Source organism: Ursus americanus, chromosome 21 (genome assembly GCF_024610735.1).
Source record: "Ursus americanus isolate L20-20 chromosome 21, mUrsAme1.1.p, whole genome shotgun sequence".
In the NCBI taxonomy this organism is placed as follows: Eukaryota; Metazoa; Chordata; class Mammalia; order Carnivora; family Ursidae; genus Ursus; species Ursus americanus.
The window spans coordinates 13,763,899-13,791,469 of NC_142147.1; the positions used below are offsets into that span (position 1 = coordinate 13,763,899).

General features: G+C 45.7%; 1 protein-coding gene across 1 annotated transcript in view; it reads left to right on the forward strand.

The window, feature by feature from the left end:
* The first annotated feature begins 17,097 nt into the window (after nucleotides 1–17,097).
* Nucleotides 17,098–27,571, forward strand: part of NUP93 (nucleoporin 93) — a 104,832-nt gene continuing 94,358 nt past the window's right edge. The window contains exon 1 of the mRNA XM_045806831.2: nucleotides 17,098–17,185. The gene's annotated coding sequence lies outside the window, so the exon portion shown is untranslated. The remainder of the gene's footprint in view (nucleotides 17,186–27,571) is intronic.

Consider the following 27,571-nt stretch of genomic DNA (forward strand, 5'->3'; position numbering starts at 1 on the left):
GCCCACGGTAATTTGTCTTCTGTCAGGACATCTACCTTCAACAGGGAGAGCTCCCGGTGGCGGATCGTAGAATAAGTCATCCTGTAATGGCTCATCAACAAATGCTGTCTCTCCCACAACTTCCTGGTGTGATACAGAAGTTTGTCGCGACCCTCATCGATGCCGCGGGAAGGCTAAGAGGCAAGAGCGTGGGGCATAGAGTAAGCCAACCCTGGGTTTTATTTCTGGTTTATGCCACTTACCACCTATGTGGTGTTGGACAAGATATTTAGCTTCTCTGAGCCTCAGTTTATTCATCCATCAAATGGGACTTTGAAGATTAAGTAACAATGCCCAGCATATAGGAGGTGCTCAATAAATGGCAGATAGTATTACGATAACGTGTGGCTTTCCATCAGATTAGCATGGGTTTTACTGACAGTATCAAATGGGAATGCTCCCCCGCTGCTTTGAAAGACCAAAGAGCCCTTAGATGTACCTACAGGATTCTGATTTTTTTTCTGGACAATGAGTTCATGCATTTCTTCTGGAATTAAAAATGATTGTGAAATAAAACTGAGACATACACAAGGTCACAAGGTGAATAAATACTCAAGAGGCTCCCAACTCCTGGCCTGATGCTGTCATTACAGCATCTCTCTAAAGGGCAGCATGTATCGGCTTCAGCCCATTGTCCTGTGGAATGTGGGTTCAGTGTGGCCAGACCTTGCAGATTTTCAGGATGAAGCAGAAGTTGAGCCTTTTATGTAAAATATCCAGGTTTTTAAAAGCTCATGTGGAAACTCAAGAGCATTGTGCTAACTGAAATAGCCAGACTCAAATAGACAGATACTGTCTGATTCTACTGACATGAAGTACCTTGAATAGGCTACTTCCCAGAGACATAAAACAGAATAGTGGGGGGTTAGAGGAAGAGGAGGATGGGGAGTTATTGTTTGATGGGTCACATGTTTCTGTTTGGGAAGATGAGCAAGTTCTGGAAATGGACGCACAGCGTTGAGAATATTCTTAATGCCATGAATTGCACACTTAAAAATGGTTAAAATGGGGGCGCCTGGGGGGCTCGCTCAGTTAAGCGTCTGCCTTCAGCTCAAGTCTTGATCCTAGGGTCCTGGGATTGAGTTCTGCATCAGGCTCCCTGCTCAGCAGTGGGGTCTCCTCCTCCCTCTTCCCCCACTTGTGTGCACTCTCTCTCTCTGTTAAATACATAAAATCTTTTTTAAAATGGTTAAAATTGTTAATTCTATGTTATGTAAATTTTACTACAGTAAAAATAATTTGTATTAAAAGAAAAGAGAGGAAAAAGAATGGTGTGGAGCAAACAGAAGCCAGAGGACCAGATTTGGCCAATTTGCAACTCCTGGTTGGTGTATCCCTAACTCTGGCCCGTTTCCCTTATACGTACCCAAATTCTGCTCATCCTTCAAGGACTGGCTCAAATGTCACCCTTCTTCATTCCCCAAGGCTGGAGGTCCAGCGGCGTTGAGGCCACTCTGCTGCATGGCCACGGTGAGCCCCTTGAGAGCCACATTCCCCAAGCCGCCACAGTTCCTACCTCATTTTCTTGTCTTCTGGTCCACTTCAGCCGTTTCTATTACCGCCCTGGCCATGCAGGCATCTGAGATTTCACCCTCCACAGACTCTCAGTTCCTTGAGGGCAATGATAAGATGCTTTTCCCCGGGTTCTCCCACAATTCAGTGCTGTAGCATTATGGAGTGACACCTGCCTGCCAGACTTGGGGCCAGGGGCCTGGCTACAGAGAGGAGAGACCTAAGGAGCCCCAGTCTCACCTCCGTAGGGGCAGAACTCTGTTGTTTGTTGGTTTAATCTGGGGTGTGTCATCCTGGGCACCGCTGACATTTTGACCCTTGGGGTGGGGGCTGTCCTGTGTATTGGAGGGTGTTTCGCAGCATCTGTGGCCTTCACCAGTTGTAGTTGTGACAACCACAAATATTTCCAGATATTTCCAAATGTCCCCTGGGGGTCAAAAATAACCCCCAGTTGAGAACTGGTTTCATTCATTGATTCATTTACCTAGTAAGCGCTGTCCTCAAATGAAGATCCGAGACAAGGGTAGGGGGAGGATCGTAGGGAGGTTGAGAGCTGGACACATTTTAAAAAAATTAACAACATAATTTAGCTATGGTTACCCAGAATTCTAAGTGTTCTTCCTCCCAGTGTCATAGATGCCAGCTCTTCTGCTCCCTGAGTGCCCGGTTTTCAAAAGGGATTGACTTCCCATACTGGGTGTTTGCTGTCACCTGGTGGTAATTTTGTTCATTGCAAGCTGGAGGGAGCTCCAATTCAGTTTGACTAGTCAGACACCAGCACATCCAAAGGTTAAGACAATTCGACTCACTTTCCTCAGATGCTAGGAAGCAGTTCTAAGTTCACAGATGAGACAGGCCCTTCAGAAAGAAGTTTGGAGTTACCAGGAGATGGCATAGGCAGCGATCCGCCCATTTTCTGGGGCCTTTGTTTGAACTTGGGATGCACCGACTTTGCCCCCACTTTTCTGACTACTAAAGGTCCTCTTTGGTAGGTGTTTATAATTTATGATCATGGGCATCCGAATTCATTCTGTGGAGCTCTTTTTGAGAATTTCGTAGTACACTTGGAGATAATCAGTTGTATTGAGGATGTCATAAAAGGGGAGCGTCTCGTGTTAAAGCAGTGTTTTCCAAATTCGTCTGAAATTAGAAACTCCGTAGGTCTCAGGTAGGGCCCTCCAGTGACTGTTAGCAGCAAGGAGGTGTGGAAACCTCAGTGTCACGGGTGTCAGAGCTGTCTGTCTGGTGACTCAGCCCCCTGTCTGACCTCGAGGATGGGGAATATCCCCGAGACTCAGTCTTCAGGTCTGGGCTGCCTGCTGTCCATCTGGGCCCAGATAGAATGGTTATTCAGGGCTCAGGCTTGGGCAAAAGCCAAGTTCCACCACTGTTACTATGGATGGTATTTAATAGCAATAAGAGAAAAGGTTCAAGAGACTTAGGGAATTCAGGAGAGTAAGACTGGTCTGTTTCTAACAGAGCAGCCAGACTCATTCTGGTGTGACACATCACTCTCTGTTCCAAACCCCCAGATGATTTGGCATTTCTCTTAGAGTAAAAGCTAAAGTCCTCACATGGGCCACAAGGCCCTAGGTGATGCTCTCCCATCAGCCCATCAGCTCCATTTGCCCAGTCCTGTTCTTCATGAGCATCACGAATGTTCTGTCTCAGGGCCTTTGCACCTCCTGTCCCCCTGTGCCTGGGATGCTCTGTCAGACTGGCTTCCCACCCCATCTTCTTCAAGTCTTCTCTCAGCCCCCTCCCCCAGTCCAGCTTTATGTTCGAGCACCTGTTGCCTCATCTTCCATATTTTTTTTAAAAGATTTTATTTATTTATGTGACAGAGAGACAGCCAGCGAGAGAGGGAACACAGCAGGGGGAGTGGGAGAGGAAGAAGCAGGCTCATAGCAGAGGAGCCTGATGTGGGACTCGATCCCGGTATGCCGGGATCACGCCCTGAGCCGAAGGCAGACGCTTTAATGACTGTGCTACCCAGGCGCCCCATCTTCCATATTTTTTTTGACACTTTGTCTATCCCCCCATGACAGAAGGCAAGAACTTCTTTTAATAGAAAAATTCTTGCTGACTGCAGACCTTTATTGACAGGGTGTTGCATCAGCAATAAGACAGACAAGGCAGACTTGCAGATTAAAGATTCTCTCTTTGGAAATAGGGACATTTGAAAGAAACCATTTATAAGCCATTATATAGTTATTGTAAAAGATGTCTTATAATGATGGTAAAAATGTTCAATCTTTTTTACATAGTCCATGAAGCAATATAATAATCTCACATCTCGGTTTCACAGGCTTAGATGAGGTCTGACCTATACTTCCCCTGCTTGGTACCTTGAGGATTTATTCGGTCCAGGAAGAAATGGGAGCAGGGCAGGGCAGTCGAGGGGGTAGTTGCCCTGGACTTGAAAATACCTACATTGGAGAACAAGTACCAAGAAATGAACTGTGATTGCTGGGCTGGTTCTAACAAAAATGGGTTTAATCCCAGATGCTTCTAGGGCCTGAGGTTCTAGGGTCAGTGTTGGATGCCGTCTCTGAAGGCCTAGGTGTCAAGCTCTGTCCCTGTCACTCCTAGGCATGTCACTGTGGGCCAACCCAGTGCTCAGCACATAGCAGGGGCTCTGTGAGAAGGAAGCCGGAGTTGGCGATGCACTCTTGGAGGCCGGGGGGGTGAGAAGGGTAGTCAGAAGACCCTGGGGACTGGCAGGGAGTCCCAGGGGAGGGGGGAACGGTGCATACGAAGCTGTTCTGGGGAGGAGAGGCTGGAAACCAGGAAGTCCTGGCGGGGCCTGAGAGAATGAGCTGGATACAATCAGGAGCAGAAGACTGGGCGAGGAGGAACGTATCTTGGGGCAATAATGATGTTTTAGTTTCTTTTTTCTTCCTTCCTTCCTCCCCTCACCTTGATTGCTGAAGTCATATATTTCCTAGCGGTAGAAAATCTGTAAATTATAGAAAAGAACTAAGAAAATCTCACACCCAGAGACGGTCCTGCTAACATTTTCGTGTCTATCCATGCAGTCTATTTTTGACGTTATTAATTTTGGATTATGCCTAATGCACGGATATATTCTTCTTGTACAAAATTAAGGCATTACAGATAGGTCTCAGGCCCCCTTAGACAGGTAGCCCCACTCCTGGTCCCTTCCCTCCAGCTCTTGCCTCGCAGATGACCACTCCATCAGGGTAATAAATATCATTCCAGATTGTTCTCTGTGCACATGGAGATGTACAGACCTATTTTTAGTTAGAATATATGTTATATTGCAAAATCAGCTTTGTGGCTGCATTTTTTTTTTTTTTGCTTCCCATGTGAGTACTTTGTCTATATGCTTCTATATGTACTTAAGGAGAATATATTATTTTGTAGGTTCTTAAATTTGTTTGAACTGTATTACTCATACCGATGTGCAACTTACATGACTTAATGATTTAGGGCAATGGGTTGACTGTGGAGGCTCTGGAAGTTGGTTACGTAGATTTGAATCCTGCTTCTACCACTTATTAGCTGTGTGAGCTTGGGTGAATTACTTAACCTCTCTGTGCTTCAACTGCCTCCTTTGTGAAACAAAGCTTTTAGTAGTTAGTATCTCACTTCCTGAAAGAGTTGTTTTGAGGGCAAAAGAACTAATACATATCAACTATTAAAAGCAGTCCCTGCCATGCGGGACACTACAAGTAAGTGTTAGATCTGATAAATTTGTTAATACCTCTGGGACCCTCTCATCCTTAAGTGGTGAAATAGCATAATGGGTAAGAGCATGGGCTCCAAAGCCGGGCTGACTGCCACCTGGGCTCAAACCCCAGGACCATCCTCGAGCCAATAAACTTTGGGCAAGTTTCTTAATTTTTCTATTCTTTATCTGTGAAATGGCTTAGCTATAGTCCAAATATTACAGAGTAAGGTCGATGTGCCTACGTATTTAGAGGGGTACATGCCCTTATGTGTCAGCTGGTAAGTTTCTTTTTGTCTGCCACCTAATATTTCAGGTAATTACGATAGTTTAAAAAGCCACTTTTCTATTAACGGACACTTAGGTCATTAACCTATCTCCTCTCTCATGCTTCTTTCTCTGCCCAGAAGAGGAATTGCTGGAGGGGCGCCTGGGGGTCTCAGTCAGTTACACATCTGCCTTCAGCTCAGGTCATGATCCCAGTGGATCAGTGGAGAGCCTGCTTCTCCCTCTGCCACTCCCCCCACTTGTGCTCTCTCTCCGTCTCTGTCAGATAAATAAATAAAATCTTAAAAAAAAAAAAGAGGGGGGCGCCTGGGTGGCACAGCGGTTAAGCGTCTGCCTTCGGCTCAGGGCGTGATCCCGGCGTTATGGGATCGAGCCCCACATCAGGCTCCTCCGCTGTGAGCCTGCTTCTTCCTCTCCCACTCCCCCTGCTTGTGTTCCCTCTCTCGCTGCCTGTCTCTATCTCTGTCGGATAAATAAATAAAATCTTTAAAAAAAAAAAAAGAGGAATTGCTGGGTCATTGGGTATGTACATTTCAATTTCTTAATTGAAAAAAATTTTAAGTGCACATAGAGATTTATTATTTTAAATAGTTGGGTTAGTAGGTGTCAGCCAGTTTTTTCCCCTTAACTATATAGTGTGAATAAATTCCAAATATCATTGACTATTTGAAGCACTTTCTTCATCCATCTTTTTATAGCCATTGTGGAAAATTGCAAACATATACAAAAGTAGAGAGGATGGCAATATGAAGCTCCAAGTACCCAGCCCCAACCCCCAGCTTCAATAAATGTCAACATCTTGCCGTGCTCTCACAGCACTGTTAATAATGGCTTAATATGCATCGTAAGCTTGTGCTGTCATTTCTTAAGCCTATTCCCTAATGTTGGAAAATTAAGACTTTATTTTTTCACTATGATAATAGGATTTAAATTCTCACATTTGGGTTGCCTGGGTGGCTCTGTCGGTGAAGTGTCTGTCTTCGGCTCAGGTCATGATTCCAGGGTCCTGGGATCGAGCCCCACGTCAGGTTCCCTGCTCAGCTGGGAGCCTGTTTCTCCCTCTCCCTCTCCCTCTCCCTCTATCCCTCCCCCCTGCTTGTTCTCTTTCTCTCTCTCTCTCAAATAAAGTCTTTTTTTTTTTTTTAAGTCTCACATTTAGTGATAGAATACAGGAATATTTTGCCATTCTGTTTTTGGGTATTGCCCCTTCTGCTTAGCCTAGCGCTAATCTTCTTCTGCCCACAGGTTTCTCAAAGGCAGAGCTGGAGACAAGGATTCTGCACACGTGACTTCTTGAAGGGCAGAGGGAAGCAGAACAGGGAAGGGTAGGGCTGAGCAAGGCTGTGTAGTCAGGGACCCTCGAGCCTAGCCTGACCTTTCCCTCCCAGGTGCTCTGGAGTAAAACTCACACCTGCTAGGGGCAGGGAGGTGAGCTTTTGCCCCCTCACATCTGCTAGACCCCAGCTGCTCAGGGAGTGGGATGTAACCTGCCAGGCATCGTAGGGGGTGGCAGAGGTCACAGGGTCAGGTAGGGGAGGGTGATAGCCTTTGAGGGGGTGTGGAATGCCCTGACACCCACATCCTGCATCCCGAGACCCTTGTCCACACCTATTGATGAGTGAGGTTTCATAAGAAGCATCTGTGAGGTTAGAGCAAATCTTCAGAGCTCTTGGATTAAACTGGAAGATTTGGGGTTGGAGAGGCGGGAGGCAGGAAATGAATCTCTCCTCTTTTCATATCTGGCTGCAAAGCCCACAAACGCCCAAGCTCAGGCTGCAGCTAGATATGGAACGAGATGAAAGATTGGGCCACATGATGGCTCAAATGGAATTTAAGACATAAACAAAAAAATCAGTCAAAGAGCTGCAGGAGGTTGAGGGGGGTGGGAGTGTAAAGGGGGAGGCAGAGGGAAGATTATCCTAAGCTTTGGCAGATTCATGGGCCTTTGGAAAAGGCTGGCAGGGGGCAAAGGAGTCTCTGAGAGGGAGGGATAGTGAGGTTCTGGGATGAAGCTACTATTTGTCAGGAAGATAGGTGCACGTGGGAAGGCAGTGTGGGACTCTCCTGGCTGCCTCACAGAGTTCAGGTTTGGTACGCAGGTTAGGGTGGGCTCTTTAGGGATTAAATATCCTCATCCTTGGAAGGCTGAGGCCTGACCTTCTGAAGGACACTGGCCTGCTGTCCACCTGCGGTAAGAGACCCGAGATGGAGAGGGCAGCAGACATTGTAACGTGTACCCCTGAGTTGCATAACAGCCGCATGTTTCATTTGATTGGGAAGTGGATTATAAGAATCAAAATCTTTAAAAATCTGGGTCTCCAGAAGCGTAGGACCAGTGTTCCTTCATGGCTTCAATGGGACTATTCAGTAATGGCTGCCCCCTTTAAAGTATGCATGCCACAGTCCCCACTACTCCCTAGTGCCTCACATCTGCCTGCTTCACTCATTTACAAGATGTGGGTGGCGCTGCAGGGGGTTGGGGCTTCCCACTCATGGTGGCTTCGAGAAGTCTCACCTCAAATCACCTTTTTTTCTTCTCAATCATCGTTTGAGGCTCCATTCCCGACCTCTGGCTGTAACAATTTGTGTGATGTCCAGGAAAGCAATGATGGGCGGAGGTAGTGGGAATAAGACCAGCGTAGAGGGTAAGGATATGAGCCTTGGAACCAGACCATCTGGGTTCAAATCCTGGCTCCACTACCAGCTGTGGGAGCTTGGAAAGTTGCTAAGACTCCTTTCTCCACTCCGGGGTCTCAGTTTTGTTATCTATAAAATGGAAATCATGAAATGAATGAATACATATAAAGCTCTTAGCAGTGATAAAGGGCTCAGTAAATGTTAGGTATTCCTGTGATTGCTAGCCCCAGACACTGCTGTCACCATGCTTCCAGCTACACAAGGCCACTCGCAGGGTTGTGCTTCTCCTGGCCATCTGTTACAGCTGCTTCAGGCAGGCCACAAAGCTGCTCTCCCAGCCATGCTCAGCACTTTCCAAGGGCCTCCACGACGGGGCCCTGCCTGCTCCCCCAAAGCCCCAGGAGGAGGTACCAGAGTCCCAAGCATGCTTGTGCCACCTCCACGGGGGGACCCCTTCCAGGGCATTTTGTGCAGTGGACCCAGGCCCTCCCCCAATGTGTCCTGCCCCCACCTTGTTGTCCTTTGGATCTCAGGAAGCCACTCCCTTCAGAGCCACACCTCCCTCCCCAGTTCCAACAATCACATCTGTCCTGTCCACCTGCACTAGGATACCCTGAGGCGGGCAAGTGATACCAAGGCCAATTCCTAGGCCAGGAAATGTCAATTCCCAGAGTCCCATGAGGTCAGGGATCGCGACTCATACACACACAACCCCAGGGTTTTCGACATTACATTACATTACATTCACATTCTGCAAAAGGCACAAATCTTAACTGTGCCACTTGGTGAGTTTTGCCAAACGTACACCCCTGTGTATCCCATACCTCAGTCAAGCAAGACAGAACGTGGCCATCCCCCAGCGGTTCCCGTCCTCCCCCTCGTAAGACCCTGCCCTCTCCCGCCCACTGGTCCGATTTCTATCCCCTGTTGGTTTTGTCTGCTTATGAGCTTCAAGTAGACGGCATCGTATACTCTGTACTTCTTCTGGCTTCTTTTTCTCAGCCCAGTGTTTGAAATTCATCCATATTGTTGCATGTGTCACTGGTCTGTTCCTTTTTATTTCTGAGTGCCGTTCGGCTGTGTGCATGCCCCACCCTTTCCTTGTCTGTTCTTTGATAGACACGTGTTTCCAGTTCGGGGCTGTTATGAAGAAAGCTGCTATGAGCATTCTTGTACAAGGCATCGTGTGGACATATGCTCGCATCTCTCCTGGGTAGAAACCTAGCAGTGGGGTTGCTGGGCCTTTAGTCGAGTCTGCCAAATGGTTTTCCAAAGTGGTTGTAGCATTTTGTACTCTCACCAGCCAGATAGGAGCGTTCCAGTTGCTTCCCCTTCTTGCCAGCACTGGGTGTTGTCAGGCTTTTAAACTGTAGCCATTCTAGTGGGTGTGAGGTAGTGTCTCATTGTGGTTTTAATGTAGATGTCTCTGATGACTAAGGAGGTTGTCTGATTTTTTTAATGTGTTTATTGGTATGTCATCAAGTGCCTATGTAAGATTTTGATCATTTTTAAACATTTTTTTTAAAGATTTTATTTATTTATTTGACAGAGATAGAGACAGCCAGCGAGAGAGAGAACACAAGCAGGGGGAGTGGGAGAGGAAGAAGCAGGCTCATAGCGGAGGAGCCTGATGTGGGGCTCGATCCCATAACGCCGGGATCACACCCTGAGCCGAAGGCAGACGCTTAACCGCTGTGCCACCCAGGCGCCCCCGACTTTTGACCATTTTTAAAAATGATGTGGTCTTTTTTATTTTTAACTTGGCAGAAGTTCTTTATGTATTTGGGATATATGTCCTCTCCCACATAGATACCTATTAGGAAAATGTCCTTTCAGTGTGGCTCACCTTTTCATTTTCCTAATGGTGTCTTTTGATGATTGGAAATTTTAACGGTTGATGACAGCCAGTGGGTGTCTTGTTCCTTTTGATTAGGGCTAGTTTTCTAAGAATCATGGCCTATTGACCATACTTTTACCAAATAATGGTACATTGTTGGGTATTTTTCCCCATAGGCACCATTCCTCTTGATACAGGCACACACACACACACCCCTGCCACATGGAACAAGGGACCCAGGACTTAGGTATCTATGACATCATGGGTCAGAGACAATGGGTTTTTCCCCAATATCCATACCCCTTTCTTTTTAGTAATAAGGGTTCAGTTTTCTGGGACCGTGCCTCCAATTAAGACATTTCCCAAACTGTCTTGCAACCAGGGGTAGCCAATGTGACTAAGTTTTGTCCAATGACTAGTAATGGAAATTAGAGGGATGCCTGGGTGGCACAGTCAGTTAAGTGTATGACTCTTGATTTTGGCTCAGGTCATGATCTCAGGGTCATGAGATTAAGCCCTGCATCGGGCTTCATGCTCAGTGGGAATCGGCTTGAGAATTTTCTCCCTCTCCCTCTGTCCGTCCTCCCTCTCTCTCCTTCCCCCCGCCCCCCTCTCTCTCAAATAAATAAGTAAATCTTAAACTTTTAGAAATGAATTCTTAAAAGGGATGGATGTTCCATCAGGTTTTTGTCCTCCTTCATGCTGGTTGGTACCTGGGCATTAGAGCTGGAGCTTAAGCAGCCATTTTGGGCAGTGAGGCAGGATGCTGAGGGTGCTGGAGCAAGAATGTAGAAGGAGCCTGGGTCCCTGATGATTCAGGAGCCACCATCTCATCTGCATGGCCTCTCTTCAGACTTCTGCTATGTGACAGAGAAATGATGTCTTATCTTGCTCAAGCCAATAGGTCCTGGTGTTGTTATCATTATTGTTTTTGGTTTGTTTTAGGCAGTTGAATCAAATACTAACACTTGGCTGCTTTCCTGGTTGGGGAGAGGAGGAAAGTGAACTTTTCATTTTTTGGTTAATGGATGTGACCAAAAAAAAAAGGCAACACAAAGCTAAACGAAAACCAAAACCAAAACCAGATAACAAGTAATTTCTCTGGAACATTCCTACAGCCTCTGCACGTTTCCTCTTGGAGTCTCATTGCACCCTGCCAGGTGGGTTGGACCTAGATGAGCATTAATGATTCCTCCTAGCACATGATGGGGGCTAATATTCAAAAGGCAAAATGTCTTGCCCCCTGTCCCAAACAGGCCACAGAATTCAGGTCCCCTGACTTTTACCCCAGGGCATCAAGGGAATACCTGGAAACCGTAATGGTACAATAAGTCCTGGAAATGAAGTGCCTCAGTGGGTAAAGGTGAAACCCTGCTTCCCCATTCACAGAGGAGTGTGCCAGGGCCAGGACTGGGGAGAGGCAAGGAGGTGCCCGCTGTTAGGTGCTGTTTCCACATTGGCATGACCCCATCGCCTCTCTAGCCTTACCCGAGACCCTGCTTTGGGGTGTGCTGCTGAACTCCTCTCTCTACAGCAGACCCTCATTCCCCAAAATCACTTCTAAAAAGAAAGTGGTATCGTGGCAAGACCCAGGGCTACAGCATTAGACCAGCCTGGGTTCAAATCCTTTTTTGATTCCTTAGCTATGTGACCTTGGGCAACTTCTTCCACTCAGCCTCCTTTCCTCCTCTGAAACATGGATGCTTTGAAAGGGTTCTTGGCAGGATTAAATTAAACAGCATAAATAAAGTTTTTGGCATATGGAGTTCCTTTCCCTTAACTTTCCCTTTATTATAATAGGGTTCTCCAGTGTTCCTTGTCCCTGAGAAGTGAGAAACTGTTAATTCAATATATTCTAATTATGCACCCTTCTGGGTGTAAAGTATGGTGCTAAGATTATTCGCTAGCTAGAGATAAAGCAACCCCGATCCAGCAATCCAGGAAGGAGCAGCTCTGGTTGCTCAAACACCCATGCTCCCGGCTTGCTGAATGGAAGGCAGGGAGCAAAGAGCTCTTCTTTGCCAAAATAAATGGCAGTAGATCCTCCCTAAATGTTGCCAGCTGGTGAAATGCACCAATGGGCTAAGTCAAGCCCATTCACACTCACAACACAGAAGTTATTCCTATTCTCAGGTTCTTTTCTTTCTTTCATTCAGTTGACACATTTATTAAGTGCTTATTTTAATTTTATTTGCAGTAATACATTTCAGGGAAAAAAAAAACAGAAAAGTTGCTTCTTGCCAGGATAGATATTACAAAAACACCAAAGAAATTGATAATTTCAAAAATCAGGACCAGGGGTGCTTGGGTGGCTCAGTGGATTAAGCGTCCGACTCTTGATTTCAGCTCAGATCATGATCTCAGGATCGTGGGATCGAGCCCCCTGTCGGGCTGCACGCTCAGAGTGGAGTCCGCCTGAGATTCTTTCTCCCTTTCCCTCTGCTCCTCCCCCCACCCCACTCCTGCTTGCTCGCTCTCTCTGTAAAATAAATAAATAAAATCTTCAAAAAAATAACTAACAATAAAAATTGGGACCATATTGGATAACGACTCTCCCTTTCTGATCTTCCAGTTTAAGCATGAAACTGAAGATCAGACTTCTCATGGTACAAAGGCAAATGCATCATAAAAACAAAAATTCTGTGAAGACGCGTATGGATCAAAAAAGCAAACATATTTTTCCAGTAAAAAATTATCAGCCGATGGATAAATAAAGCTTTGTTCTCACCTGAGTGCCCTCTTTCAAGGGCTTTTTTTTTTTTTTTTTTTTTTTTTTACTTTTTAAGGATGATTTTTAATTTTCTACTCTAAAGTGAGACATCTAAGCTAGCCATCAGCCAGGGACTGCAGCCAGGGGAGTATGGACGCGATGGTTTTCACAAAGGTAAACTCCGGCGTTGGTTCACTGAAGTCTGAGCCCTGCTGGGTGGCCAGCATTTAGCAGTCTTATCTCTCAAGGCAAGACAAGCTTTGGCCACACCGCCGTTTCAGGAAATGCCTCCAGTGTCCAGGAATGTTACAGCACCGCTTAAGTGGCTGACCACCAAGACCACGCAGACGAGCTGGCCCGGCCACACTAGGCCACGCACGCCACTGTCGGCCCCTATTCGGGGCAGATGCTGGCGGTGCCAATTCTATTTGAGAGATTTGGGCTCTGCCTTTAAGCACAGTTGACAACGTCAGGAGGGCTGGAACCTCCATTTTGAGGGTCCCCTGGCAGGTAGGTCGTGTGGGATCCTGTTCACCGAGAGCCCCCTGGTGGACACAGAGCTGCCAATGCCTGCCCCTGCCCTGCAGGGCTTCAAATCTGCGGAAAGTTTGGGACAATTGCAATGTCCTGGTACGCCAGCCTTGTGTCCTGGTGAGTCAGGGAAGCCTCTACTCAATTCTAGAATATTGTGGCAACAGGCCTCGCCAGAAATAAAAACAGTTAACACTTACGGAGCATCTACTATGTGCAAGACTCTGCTCTAAGCCTTTAACACGTAGTAACTACTTTAAGCCTTGGAACAACCCTTCGTGGTAGATCATTATTCTCCTTGCAAGAAAACCCACAGTGCGAAACAGGTAATCCCCCCAAGGTAAAGTGGGGTGTTCTTGGGTATGGTTACTAAAGAAGGGAGAACGAGTGGTGGAAAGCCCCAAAGCCACCCATGTCCACTATTGCCCGCCATGTTTGTTTGCTGATCTTAGTTTTCTCCTGAGTTTGCAGGGAAGGATGAAGTCTTCTGCTTTCTAAGAGTGGTAATAACTACCACTGCTTCTGTTTCCTACTTTCATTCTTGGAGACACTTTCCTTTTGTCATTTAAGTCCCCCCCCAACCCCTCCAGCTGCAAACACATCTAATAATCAACCACAACAGAGCCCCTGACAGATGGGCCGTGAAACAGATGGCTCCATTGAAAGGCAGCAATCGAAACCGGAGGGTAATTTGAACCAATCAAGAGGATGGGGTCTCTTGGAGGCAAAGTTTTTACAGAAACTGAAACCACATCCCTCAAGCTCCTTTGGTATATTTTTCACCCGCAGATGAGCCTTCCTGGGGGTGGATCCAACTTTTTTTTTTTTTTAAACATCTGGAATGTTGAAAAGGAAGAGAGAGAAACCCTGGGGCCTTGTCAATCAAATTCACTTTTCTTTTGGCAAATGCAGCATCAGTGACAAATTGCACAATTTGACATAAACAAAGTTGATAGATGTCGGCAAAGCTGTTTTAAAACAGCAGCAATGCAGAGATGTGTAGGATGGGGTTTTTTCACTCAACAGTCAGTATGTTTAATAACAAATAAAACAACCAGATGTTTAATAAATTCTACCACCTTCACGATGTCATCTGATAGCTGCTGATAGTTAATGAGAATGTGGTATTTGTTCCAATCCCAATCCACTGAATAGCTCTTATTATTATAGTTCATGAGGGCTTCTAAGCTCACCTCTGAGGCCTTCTTGGACTAGGAAACACTGGCCTTGACATCCCAAGACTAGAGAGTATAGGCCCTGGTCTGCCACTATTTCCCTATGTAACCTTGGGTAAGTCATTTAATGCTCCTGGAGTTTAGGTTCCCCACAGAATACGTGACGATGGTCAGCCCTGCTCTGCTCAATGCTGGGTCGTTGCAGGGTTCTAGTGCAATATTAGATGCAACTCACTTTTTCTTTAATGTGAAGTGTATTGATCTTTTTATTGAGAAATAATTTCATCTAGTAGAGAGCCCAGATATTAAAAACTCATCTGAAGTGCATAGTGAGAAGCTTGCCTTTTAAGCTTTTAAGGACTTGTAAAGAATATTGCTGATCGCTCAGCCACAGTTCCAGAAGCTTTATGTAATTTGCTGCCACCCACTAAGAACCCATCTCTGGCAGCGCAGTTTGGGATAGGGGGCAATCATGGTGCTGGATTTCATCTGTCATTTAAGAAATATTTCTTGCTTTCCTTCCCGGTACCCCATGCTGGGGATTGTGGGGAAGATCAAAGAAATAAAACAAGGTTCCAGACTGCAAACAGGGGGGGAGGGGAAGTGTTATGAATTCTGGATAGCAAAACGTGTAACATTCCACGGTGTAGGGAATATTTCACTTTATTTTTTACTTTTTTATTGTAGAGTAATGAATAATATATGTGTGGGAAAGTGCACAAATCTTAAATGTGCAGCTCAATGAATTTTTAAAAAGTGAATACATCCAAGCACTCAGCACCCAGATTAAGAAACAGAACATTAACAGACCTCAGAAGATTCTCTCACTTCCCTTCCCAGTCAAAAGCCCTTCCACCCTTCAAAATCACTACTATTCTGACATCTGCCACCGTAAGTTAGTTTTACCTGATTTGAACTTTATATAAATGGAGTCCTGCTCTTGGGTCTGGCTTCTTTTACCTACCATTACATCTGTGAGATTCATTCATGTCGTTGTGGGTGTGGTTCACTCTCTTAGTTACTGCAGTGTTAGGTTATATGCCCACACCATAATTTATTTATCCATTCTTCCGTTAATGGACATTTGGGTTGTTTCCACTTTTGGGTTAGGATGCTATTGACGTTGTTACATGTGGTTTTGGTGAAAATACGTACACATTTATGCTGGGAATAGATAGATCACACATACATACATATACGCATATGTAGAATTGTTGGGTCATGGAGCACGTGTATATTTAGCTTTCATATATTTTGCCAGTTTCCCAAAGTGGTTGTCCCTATTTCTAACCCCCCAGCAGTATACGATGGTCCAAGTTGCTCCACATCCTTTCAAAAAAATTTTCCTCTTCTGTTGAAATACACATAATGTAACATATACCATTTTAACCATTTTCAAGTACAGTTCAGGGATATTAAAGATTTTCATAATGTGCAACCATCACTACCATCCATCTCCATGACTCTTCATTTTGTAAAACTAAAACTAAACTCATTAAACAAAACCCCACTGTTCCCCTTCCCCGGCCCACCACCACCCTATAAATAGAACCATAGTATTAATGTTTTTGTGACTGGCTTGTTTCACTTAGTATATCCTCAAGTTTTATCCATGTTGTAGGATATGTTAGAATTTTCTTCCTTTTTTTTTTTTTTAAAGATTTTATTTATTTATTTGACAGAGATAGAGACAGCCAGCGAGAGAGGGAACACAAGCAGGGGGAGTGGGAGAGGAAGAAGCAGGCTCATAGCAAAGGAGCCTGATGTGGGGCTCGATCCCCTAACGCCGGGATCACGCCCTGAGCTGGAGGCAGACGCTTAACCGCTGTGCCACCCAGGTGCCCCTAGAATTTTCTTCCTTTTTAAGGCTGAATAATACTCCGTCGTATGTATGTACCACATCTGATTATCCGTTCATTGGCGGATTGCTTGGCGGAAGCAACTTGGGTTGCTTCCATGTTTTGGCTCTTGTGAATCGTGCTGCTGTGAACATGGGCGTACACATACCTCTTTGAGACCTTCAATTCTTTTGGGTGTATACCCAGAGGTGAACTTGCTGGATCATATAGAAATTCTATTTTTAATTTTTTAGGAATCTCTATCCTCTTTTCCAAAGAGGCTGTACCATTTTACATTCCTGTTCTTCACACACCAAGCTTGTTTACCCATGGGGCCTTCACTCGTTCCTCTGCTTGAAATGCTCTGCAGCCAAGACTTTGCAAGACTGACCCTTTCTCACCATTGGATTTCAGCTCAGCACCTCTTCAGAGAGGCCTTGGGGACACAAAGGCATTCTCTCTCCCATTATCCTTTTTTCGTTATAGCCTTCCTTACAAACTGGCAGTTAAATACAGTCTGTTTCTCCATTAGGGCAGGGATCTTGTCTGTCGCGGTCGCCACTGTGCCCCAGCGCCTCGAAGAGTACCTGGCACTAGGGTGGCGCTCAGTAAAGGCTACGAAATCCACCCAAGGGATCGTGCATTCGCTTTCTCCAGGCTGAGCCAACTCTAACCACTAGAGAAGGGTGAGGGCGGTGGCCCCGGGCGTGGGGGGCGTGACAGCTCAGCCGGAGGCCCCGCCCCTAGCCCCGCCCTTGTCCTTGTTCTCCTCCGCGAGTCTCCATAAAGTTTATTTGGCTGCGCGCCGCGCGAGGGCTTCTGGGAGGACCGGCCTCGACCAATCAGGAAGCGCGGGCGAGCGGCGCGAGAAGCGGCGGCCGCGTTCTCCAGCCGGGACCGGAGCGGCTGAGAAGGCTGCAGTGTCAGGTAAGGGTTCCTCTGTCCATGTCCTTCCCACTTGGGGGCTTGTCCTTGAACCCGGGGCTCGGAGGCAGGGCGGAGCTTGGTCCCCACGCTCGAAGCCACGCTGCTCTCACTTCCCGTTCGCCTCATGGCAGCCGAGCACGCCTGACGCTGGCGACTCAGCGCCCTGTCGAACCGTCCCCCATTACAGCGTCGGGCAGCGCCCTGGGAGTGCCTTTTATCTGCCCTCTTTCTGAACATGGAGGTTGGCCCCATGACTCCCCGCTTCCCCCGACTACGGCACTCTGCCGCGGCGGGCCAAGCCCCCACCCCCACTCTGTGTCCTGTGAGCCCACCCTGGGCTGGATCGCCGCCCCTCCCCGCCACAGCTCTCCGCCTGCTTGCTCGTCTCCTGCGGACGTACCCTGCCCTCCGAGGGCGGGGGTCTTTCGGGCGAGGGTGACGACCCTCTTAGCCTCTCCCAACCCTTGGCCTGTCTCCTGTACCGGCATTAGGGGAATGTTGCTCCCCATCTGGGGACATGCTGGAGATTAGAACCTGGAGGTGGCCTGCACTTTCTTGGGTCTCACAACACCCCATCCTCTGCAGGGGCAATGCCTGTGTTTACGGGGTCTCTTTAAAAAATCACGGGGCGGACCCCAGGGATTTTCGGTCAAAGTTTGGACCACCCATTCACAGAGCCGTGGGTACCGGTTTGCCCCAGTAACTTTTTTGTTTCGGCCGAGATGCCTTTCAGCATGAGCAAGGGTCACCTTTTGAAATCTGCCTGCGGAACGTGAGAGGGTGTTCTTGGACATCGTAGCTTTTCTTTCTTTCATCTGTTCTTTGTGCATTTCTGTTTGGGACGTTTTGATTTTTCCTTCATGATGAATTGTTATTCAGGGCTCATAGTTTTAAATACGTATATGTTAGGCACAGATCCTCTATTTGTATCTCCAGCGGGGGGGGGGGGGGCTCTCCCTAGATCTATACCCAGCTGCCTCTTTTCTTTCTCAACCTAGATGGTTGATAGGGAACTCAGACTGAACATGTCATGATAGGCCTAGCAAGCTTCCGTCGTCTCCCCTCCCAAATTGCTCTTCTTGCTGTTTTTTTCTGAGTAACATAAAAGGCTCTAGCCAATAACCTTTGAGTCACCTTTGACTGCTCTTTCTTTCTCACTCCACATCCAGTGCTTGCCACCCTGGGCCAAGTCACCACCACCTCTCACCTGGATTATGGAAATAGTCTCTCATCTGGTCTCTCTGCTTTTGCCCTTGCATTCATGCCCTGTTTTCAGCACGGTAGCTAGAAGGATCCTTTGGAAACACAGGTCAGATCATATCACTCCTTTACGTAAAAACCCTACAGTGGATTTCCATCTTATTTAAAGACAAATGCCTTATAGTGAGCCGTAAGACTTTACATCATCTGACCTATTGTGACTTTCCCACTCTCATTTTCTGCTGCCCTTCTCTTCCACGTGTCAGACATGCTTTGGCCTCAGGGCTTTTGTGCTTGCAGGTCAATAGTCATGTGATTTGCTTCCTCACTTTTTTTCAAGTTTTTACTCAGGGGTCACTTAGTGAGGCTTTCCCCAGGTCCTGTTTTCCTTTACTGCTTTAGTTGTTCTTCTTAGCAATTATATTTTAGTTATTTACCTTGTGTATTGTTTGTCATTTCCTTCCAGAACGTGAAGTGGGGAGGATTTTTCTCTGTTTTGTTCCTTGGTAGATCTTCAGCACTTAGATCTGGCACACAGTAGGTGCTCAATAAATATGAAATAAAGGAATGCTCCTGGCACTGTTCTAGGCCTGGGAATACAGTGGTGCATGAAACAGGCCTGCCCTCATTGAAGTGATGTTCTTGTGGAGAATGCCACCAACAGTAAACACACAGATACAGAGTGTAGTGTCAGTGCTGTTTTTTAAAGGAAAACAAGGATATCTGAAGAGAGACCTGATTGAAATGAGAGAGCAGGTTATGGGAATGTCTTGTGGGAGAGCATTCCTGGAACGGGAAGAGCAAGTGCAAAGACCCTAAGGTAGGAACAGTTGGAGAAGTGGTGAGTTTGTGTGTCTGAATCTGCTGCTTTTTTTTGAATCTGCTTCTTGATGGACTGAAGTAGAAAATAAGGTAGAGGGAAATACAGATGTTCCAAGGAGAGAGCCCAAGGTGTATTCAGGGAACAAGCCACTTTAATTCATGAGACATTTATTTGGTACCTATTTAATGCCAATTTGGCTGCTGAGGATTCAGAGCTGAGCAGTCTGCCCTACAGGAATTTGCCATATGGAGAAGTAGACCGACATGGGAAGAAAAAATTACAACTATTCCACCAGAGAACAACAGTAGTAGAAGGTTCAGAATAACTGGGAAGGGTTTGGGGTGGGGAGGACTGCCCTTGCTGACTCTGCAGGTTATTTAGGAGTTCCCCATGTGACAATGTAGGTTTGGGGTGGGTGATAGCAGAGTGTGCAGCTACATACGCAGGAGTATGTAGGGAGGAAAGAGCGTGAAGCACCCCCAGGAGTAGAGACTTACTAGGGTATCTTTGGGGAAGGGTAGTGAGAGATGTGGATGGTAAGGGTGACAGTGTCAAAAGGAGCACTTCCTCCTGGAGGGGACAGAAGGTGTCCCTGGTGGGATTAAGGCAGGAGAACATTTCGGAAAGAACTCTTGCCAAGGGGAAGATGAGTTAGAGGAACACAAAGGCTTAGACTATTGAGGCAGTTGGGAGAAAAGCATGAGGGTCAGAGTGGGGGCAAGAGAGATGAGGCTTCCCTTTTGCAGAAGGTATGAGAGGTAGACATGGAGATTAGCTGGATGTTCAGGAGTGGAGGAAAAGGACCCTGAAGTGACTCCCAGGTGGTCTCTGGCTGACTTGTTGGCTGCTAGTAATTTTACTGAGAGACTGGGAACCCAGGAGGAGGAAGTGGTGGTGTTGGTGGCTAAGAGGAGAGAGAAATGTTGAGCTTGGTTTGGGATGCATGTAGTTTGAGGCACCCATGGGTCACGCAAGTGCAATTGTCTGGGGGGCAGTTGGAGATGCTAGCTCAGGTGAGAGAGCTGGCCTGAACCCAGAATGGTTTCTACCAAACCTTAGTTTTAATAAATTCAAAAAAAATAAATTCTCATTTGGGCCCAGATAGTCCTCAGAAGTCTTTGGGTGGCCTTTCTGAGGGGTCCTGTGAGCCTCCTGACAGTGTATCTTTAAGAGTGTGTGTGTGTAGTTCTTTTGTGTGTACATGAACATTGGAATCACAGAGGTCCGTGGCCACCCAAAAGATTAATAACCACTGGTAGGGTTCTAGTTGAAGCCATGGCCAATGGGTGGCTCTTTTCCAGAGAAATATGCGGCGTGAGAAGAGGGGGTCCAAGGATAGAAGCTTGGCATTTAAGGGTTGGGTAGATGTAGAAGCCACAGCAGAAGAGGCTTGAGAGAGGGAAATGCTGGAAAAGCAGGAGGAGAACCAGGAAACGGTGTTGTCTTCAAGTCAGGGGAGGAGAGTGTTTCAGGCGAATGGTCAGGGTATCAGAGGCTGTGAGAGAGGCAGGGTTGAAAGTCCACTGGACTTAGCAGTTAGATCATTGGTGGCTGAAGAGGAATTCAGGAAGGGGGGGGGAGCAGAAATTAGGTTGTAGTGGGTGATGAATGGATGAGGTATGACAAAGGATGGCTCGCTCTCTGTAAAGAGAGCTGGAGCTAGAGGAGCATGTGGGTTGAGGATTTTTTTTTTTAACTTTATTTATTTATTTATTTATTTATTTATTTATTTATTTATTTTTAAAGATTTTCCTATTTGGGAGAGAGTGATAGCAAGAGAGAGCAGAGTGGGGGGTGGGGAGAGGGAGAAGGCGGCTCCCCGCTGAGCGGGGAGCCCAATGTGGGGGCTGGATCCCAGGACCCCGGGAACATGACCTGAGCCAAAGGCAGACACTTAACCGACTGAGCCACCCAGTCGCTCTGGATTTTTTTAAAATAAGCTTTTAATTTTAGAATAGTTTTAGATTTACAGAAAATATGCAAGATAAGTACAGAGTACTCTACACCCCTCACCCAGTTTCCCCTATTGATGAGGAATTATTTTAGGAAAGAAGAGACCTGAACTCTAGGAGAAGGAGCCAAAGACAGTGAAAATAAGGACAACCATCATTTCCTGAGCTGTGGCTGTGTGTGAGTCTCTGCCATGGGCTTTGCTTGTATAATCTAGTGTTATCATCATAGTAGCCCTCTGATGTCTAAATTTGCTCCCTTCCCTGTCTTCCTCATTTCAGTAAGTGGCACTTTCATGCTCCCAAGTTACTTGGGCCTAAAACCTTGGCATTGTGTTTGACTTCTTTGCGCTCACACTCTACATAGTGATTTATATCTACATGGAATCAATTCTTAAAATGTATACATGAGTCAGACCCACTATTTGTCTCTTCCACCACTGTCATCCTGGTCCACACCACTCTCATGTATCACATCTGGGTGATAGAGCAGACTCCTGACTGGTCTCCCTGTTTTTACTTTGTGCCCTTCCTCTCCCCATTCTATTCTCCATGCAGAAGTGGGAATGGGCCTTTAAAAAGGCTTAAGCCTTCGGTAGTTCCCATCACACGTAGACTACAATGCAACGTTCTTATTACCTTGTGCTGTGAAGTCAATACCTTCCAGCCCCTGCCCTAACCCCTTCTCCCCCTACTCTACCCTGTAATTGTGTGCTTCAGCCATGTGGCCTCTGCTCTTCTTCACATATGCTGAAGATGTTTCTGCCTTGAAGCTTTTGCGTTCACTGTTTCCTTTGCAAGAACATTCTTCTCTTCAGGTAATTGGTGTAGCTCACTCCCTTACATGATTTAGGGCTTGTTCAGTGGCTTCCTTTTTGTTTTTATTTAAAAAAAAATTTTTTTTAAAGACTGTATTAATTTATTAGAGAGAGAGCGCGCACATTCACAAGCAGGGGGAGTAGCAGAGGGAGAGGGAGGAGTGGGCTCCCCGCTGAGCAGAGAGCCTGACATGGGGCTCAGTGCCAGGATACTGGGATCGTGACCTGAGCCAAAGGCAGACTGAGCCACCCAGGCGCCCCAACGGTTTCCTTGTTAAAGAAGCTTCATAGAACACCCCAGCTAAAGCAGTCCCACTGTCCACTCTACCACATCTACCTTTTTATCTCCTTTGTAGCACTAATCTATCCCTGGCATCATGTGTCTCTTTTTTTTTAATTGTCTCTCTCCTGACATAAAAGTTCTTTGAGTCTGGGAATCTTACCTGTTTTTTCCACAGCTCCATCCCTAGTGCCTTGAACAGCACATGGGAGATGCTTAATAAATATTTGTTACAGGAAGGTAGGAGGAAGGGGTTCTAACTTTGGTGGTCCTTACAATGTCAGCATAGGAATTTTAAAAATAAGGAGTTATGATGGTGCAGGAGGGCTGGGTCCAAAGACCCAGAGGATGTCCTGCAGGATCAGCCAAGAGTGTTCTTGTCTTTGCGTGGGATAGAAATCAAATGTGAGCCGAGAGGAAGTGAGAGCAGGGTTTATTAAAGACAGAGAGTGTGGATACAGACAGTCTGGGAAACTCAGGAAAGAAGAGTGAGTCTTGTTTTTGCTTGGGCCTTGGGTTTTTATTGAGGATTGAGATCTGTAGTAAGTGTCTTTTTAGGCATCCGAGAACTGTTTAAAATGGATGAGTGTTTAGGTGTCCTCCACAAGTCACTTATGCCCTGGAGCCAGGGGTCTCGGTGAGGCAGTGGTCTGGAAAACGTACCTGACGCCCCTTCTTGGTCACTCTTTAGATGTTATCTGCTGTGCTGGAAGACTCCAGAGAAATCATCAACTCCTTGACCTGTACAAGGGGGACATACATTATCTGTACTTTCAAGGTGGAGGTGCAGGTCCTAGCAAGCGTAAAAGCCGCAAAAAAAGCAGTCTTTCATAGGGTCCCTTCGGTTTCCCTATCTCAGTTAGCCATTCTTGGCAAAGTTTGCAGAAATTTATTCTGCCAGTCAGTGACTGTCGGGGATCTAGCTACTGTTTGAGGACACTGTTGGAGTTAAAAAAAAAAAAAAAAAAGCTACAATATGCTTTAAGCTTCAGGCTACTTGGGGGTCTAGATATTAACACAATAAAGTACAACAAACAAAGGAGAGAGATATCAGCAAAATGGCAAGGTCCTGCTGCTTGTCCCCACATAAAAATAGCAGAATTACCAACAGACAACTACATATTGAGAAAAAAAAGAGCTCCAGAGTGAAATAAGGAGGCTGCAGAAATCCCATGGAGCACCAAAACTGAGGATTGGGCACATGGAAAACTGTAAGTAGATAAATGAATGGAGTAGAAAAGAATTTTGGTGAGGGGAGCTTTTGTGCAGTGGGTGTTGAGGAAAACCATCTGGTAGGCAGGACTTGAACTGGTGGTAAAAAATAATAGCCAAGGTTTACTGAGCGGTTGCTATGTGGCCTATGTAGGAGATGTAGCTCTTTTTCCATTTCACAGATGGACCCAGCAAGAGTAATTAACTTGTCCGCCATCACCCCACCAGAGAGTGAAGGAGTTGGCAGGAGCTCAGGGGTACATTTTTCCCAACTAGGGTAAAATGGCATGAGCAAGGGCATACAGCAAGGCATGTGTAAGGATGGTTGGGGCAGAGTAGATGGGGTAACTGTTACATAGGGTTTCATCGGAAGCATTGCCTCATCTGGATCCCTGTGAGTGGAAGGCTTGGAGGGCTTTTGAGCAGGAGCAACATAGAGAAAGTGCTGGAAAGGTTGAGGCAGCCACAGCAAGCAGAGTGATGTGGAGCGGGAGGAGCTTGAAGATATGTCCTAGTTTCTCTCAAGAACTTGGGTTTAAAGGGATGGAAGTCTGGCCTCCTGTGATAGTGAGGAAGATGGAAGCAACAGTTAGGCTAACTTTATCGTGGTAATCATTTCCCAATATGTGCAGAAATATGTATGTTACGCTGTATAACTTAAACTTCCACCATGTTATGTATCAATTATATCTGAATAAAGCTGGGGGAAAAAAGCTAAGGTTAGAAGATGCTGCAAAAATACAAGTATCCCTTGCTATTTAAATCTGTTAGGTAATGAGAGTTTGGATAGCAAGTTTGGAGACAGAATGATGTCCCGTCAGCTGAATATAAAGTATTTGGTTTCCTGAGTTTGGATAACGAGGAATACCTACTCTTTCTCTCAAAAAATGTATCTGCATCTCATTGGTTTTTTGAGCCTGGAGAGTGGAGAATACCCATAAACAAACAGTCTGAGGTCATGCACAGATGTAAAAGAGAAGGGTGAGTTAGAACCCGAAAGAGAGAGAGAGAGAGGAAGGGAGAGAGAGAAGCCAGGGGACAGAGAGGAAGAGATGGCGGGGTGGGGAGGCGCGTCTGGATAACTGCATTTTGAGACGTGCCAGGTGTGACAGTTATGTGCTGGAGTGGAAACGCGTAGGCAGTGCCTGGAAGCTCTGGGTTGGAGTGGGAGTGTAGGGAGCAGAGTGGGAGTGTGGATTTGGTAGTCTTTGCCATCAAAGATTTGGGGCCAGTGGTGAGACAAACACACTGAAGCAGAGGGTTTAGAGCAATTTAGAAATTAACAAGTTATTTAAAATTAGGGTCACATATAGCCATGGAAAAGAATTCAGACTGACGGGTATAAAATGAAAAATCCCAACTCTTCCCTTTGCTTTCTGGAGGCAATGCTAAGTTAAGTTTCTTGCTAATGTTAACGTTCCCTGCTTTTCTGTAAATGACCTGTGAACAGACCTTAAGTGTACAGCTCAGTGAATTTTTATGTATTTATTCACTCAGTGAGCACCAGTCATACTGAAGCATGGGACATTTCCAATACCCCGGCGTCTTAGAGTGAGCTGCCATAACAAAATACCATTGACTGGGTGGCTTCAGTAGCGGAAGTTTATTTTGCCACAGTTCTGGAGGCTGGAAATCTTGAGATCAGAGCCCCAGCGTGGTTGGGCCCTGATTTTTAGATGGCTGCTATCTCACTGTGTGCTCGCATGTTCTTTCCTGGGTGAATGCAATATAGAGGACTGGGTGGGAAGCAAGTCCTCTGGTGTCTCTTAGTGGGACACTAATCCCTTCATAAGGGCCCCGTCTTCATGAGCTCATCTAAACCTAATTACCTTCCAAAGGCCACTTCTCCAGATACCATCACATTGGGTCTTGGGGCTTTGATGTAGGAATTTTGGAGGGGCCCGTTACAGTCCATAGCGCCTGGAAAGTTCTTTTGTGCTCCTTTCCAATTGGTCGCTCTCACACTGTAATAACTACTGTTCTGGTTTCCAGCACCATAGATTTAGTTTTTCTGTTCTTAAAATCCGTATAAATGGAATCATGCAGTATGTTTGTTTGTTTTTTTAAGTAAATCTGGCTGCTTTAGTTAACCACTGTGTCTGCAGAATTTATCCATATTCCATGTAGCTGTAGTTCAGTCTCTTCTGTTGCTGTGTGATATACCAGGGTGTGAATATACCACCATAAAAATCCCAAGTGAGAGAATTCTGTATATATAGTGGTTTTAAGATTATTTGGTGGTTTTGGAGGACTCAGACGTTTATTAGAATCTGATAAAAGCTGCAATGCTTTTCTTAAATTAAGAAAAACAGTATGCATATATTTCCAGGGGTTCCTAGTGCCTTTGATGTTGGTGTCATGCCCTCAGGACAAGAAGCCTTCCTTGGTTTACAGCAGGGCTTCTCAGCCTCAGCACAGTTGATATTTTGGGCTAGATAATTCTTTGTTTTGGAGACTGTGCTGTGCATTGAGGGATGTTTAGCCCCACCCTTGGCCTCTACCCTCTAGATTGTCAGTAGCCTGTGGCCTGTCTCCCTGAATTGTGACAACCAAAAATATCTCTAGATTTTGCCAGTGACCTTTGGGGAGGCAAAATTGCCCCCAGTTGAGAAACATTGGTTTAGAGAGAAGAGCCAGAGCCAAAGGCCTTTTAGAGGCTGACTTGGTGATCTTCCCCTGCTTATGCCAGTTGTAAGATGGGGCTGGTGTCATTCATAAGGTTCTATGTACAGATAATTTCCATCACCAGTAAAATGAGACTGCTCCTTCCAAGGATACATGAAGTGAGTTAAAGACTGACTTAAAATATTCTGCATTTGTAGATTCTTCATGAGGAGCAGGCTCTTAGAAATTACCTGAGCCAACCCCCTCATCTCAGTGGTGATGAAACTGGAATCCAGAGAGGGGAAAGGGCCTGGGAAGGTAGCCCCAGGGTCAGAGGCTGGTGTGGGGCAAAGCCAGGCCGCGGTGCACAGTTCTTCCATTCCAGGCCCAGCTTCTACTGTGCTGTTGGGTTGGACAGCCCACTGGACAGCTGAGAGTTTATCAGAAAGTTTCCCACGTGGACACTTTATGTTTCTCTGTAATGCCAGGTTGCTCCTCTTTGCTCATTGGAGATGAAATACAAGTGGCATTTTGTGTATCAGGACAGCTGATACTGTGCGTTCCTTAACTGCAAACACTGAGTCACCCAGGCCAGTACTAGTACTGAATCACCCAGGTCTTTAATTTCTTTTCTGTCTAGGATAATTTATTTTAGTTCTTTGTTTTCTCCAGAAGTCTACCTTCTGAATAATGATTAGATCCAAGTCTCTTTTACTTAGTCTCACAGGACTAGAAAGAATTATCCACAACAGATTTTTTCCCCCTCCTTTTCCTCCTTTTCCTAAAGGCAGCTGAAACAATAGTATCTGTTAAGATGTAATTTTCTCTTTGGTGGTTGTTATAAATGACAGCTGACAGATACGGCAAAAAGTGGAATGATAGTCATCGAACCGTAGTTTACATTTTCAAAAGAAGAGAGGAGAGCAGAATCAGTCTTAAACTTTTGATACCTCGAGTGAGGCTTTACTCATTAATCTTTGGTGTTGAATATTGAATACTTTTCTTGTGTTTTAATCCTATTAGGTCCAATTAATAAGGTTTGAGGGCAAGATTTCTACTCAAAATTCAGTGCTAAATTTCTTTTGAATCACACCTTCCCTGTGGAAATTTGGAGTTCTAATAAAAATCATGTTTGACAGTGGGTAATACACATTTAAAAATTGTAACTTCCAGAAGTTCTTACTGAATGATATGAAGTTGTGCTTAAATAAGTTATAATTTGGTATCAAATATTTATTAGAAGATTTTTGAAACAGAGATGTTTATAATTAACAAAATGTTGCCAAATTGACAACTTTGGAATAAAAGCTAAAAGAATGTTTTACAATGATATAAGTCAGTAGAGTTTATAAAATCCTTTCTGTGTATCATCAACGCCTTGAAGTCGATAGGGATCATCATCTCCTTTTTATAGATGAGGAAATTGGGAGGAGAGATTTGGATTTTATTCCAGGGATAAATTGACCACTTTCAGCTAGTAAGTGAACATTGTAGATTCAA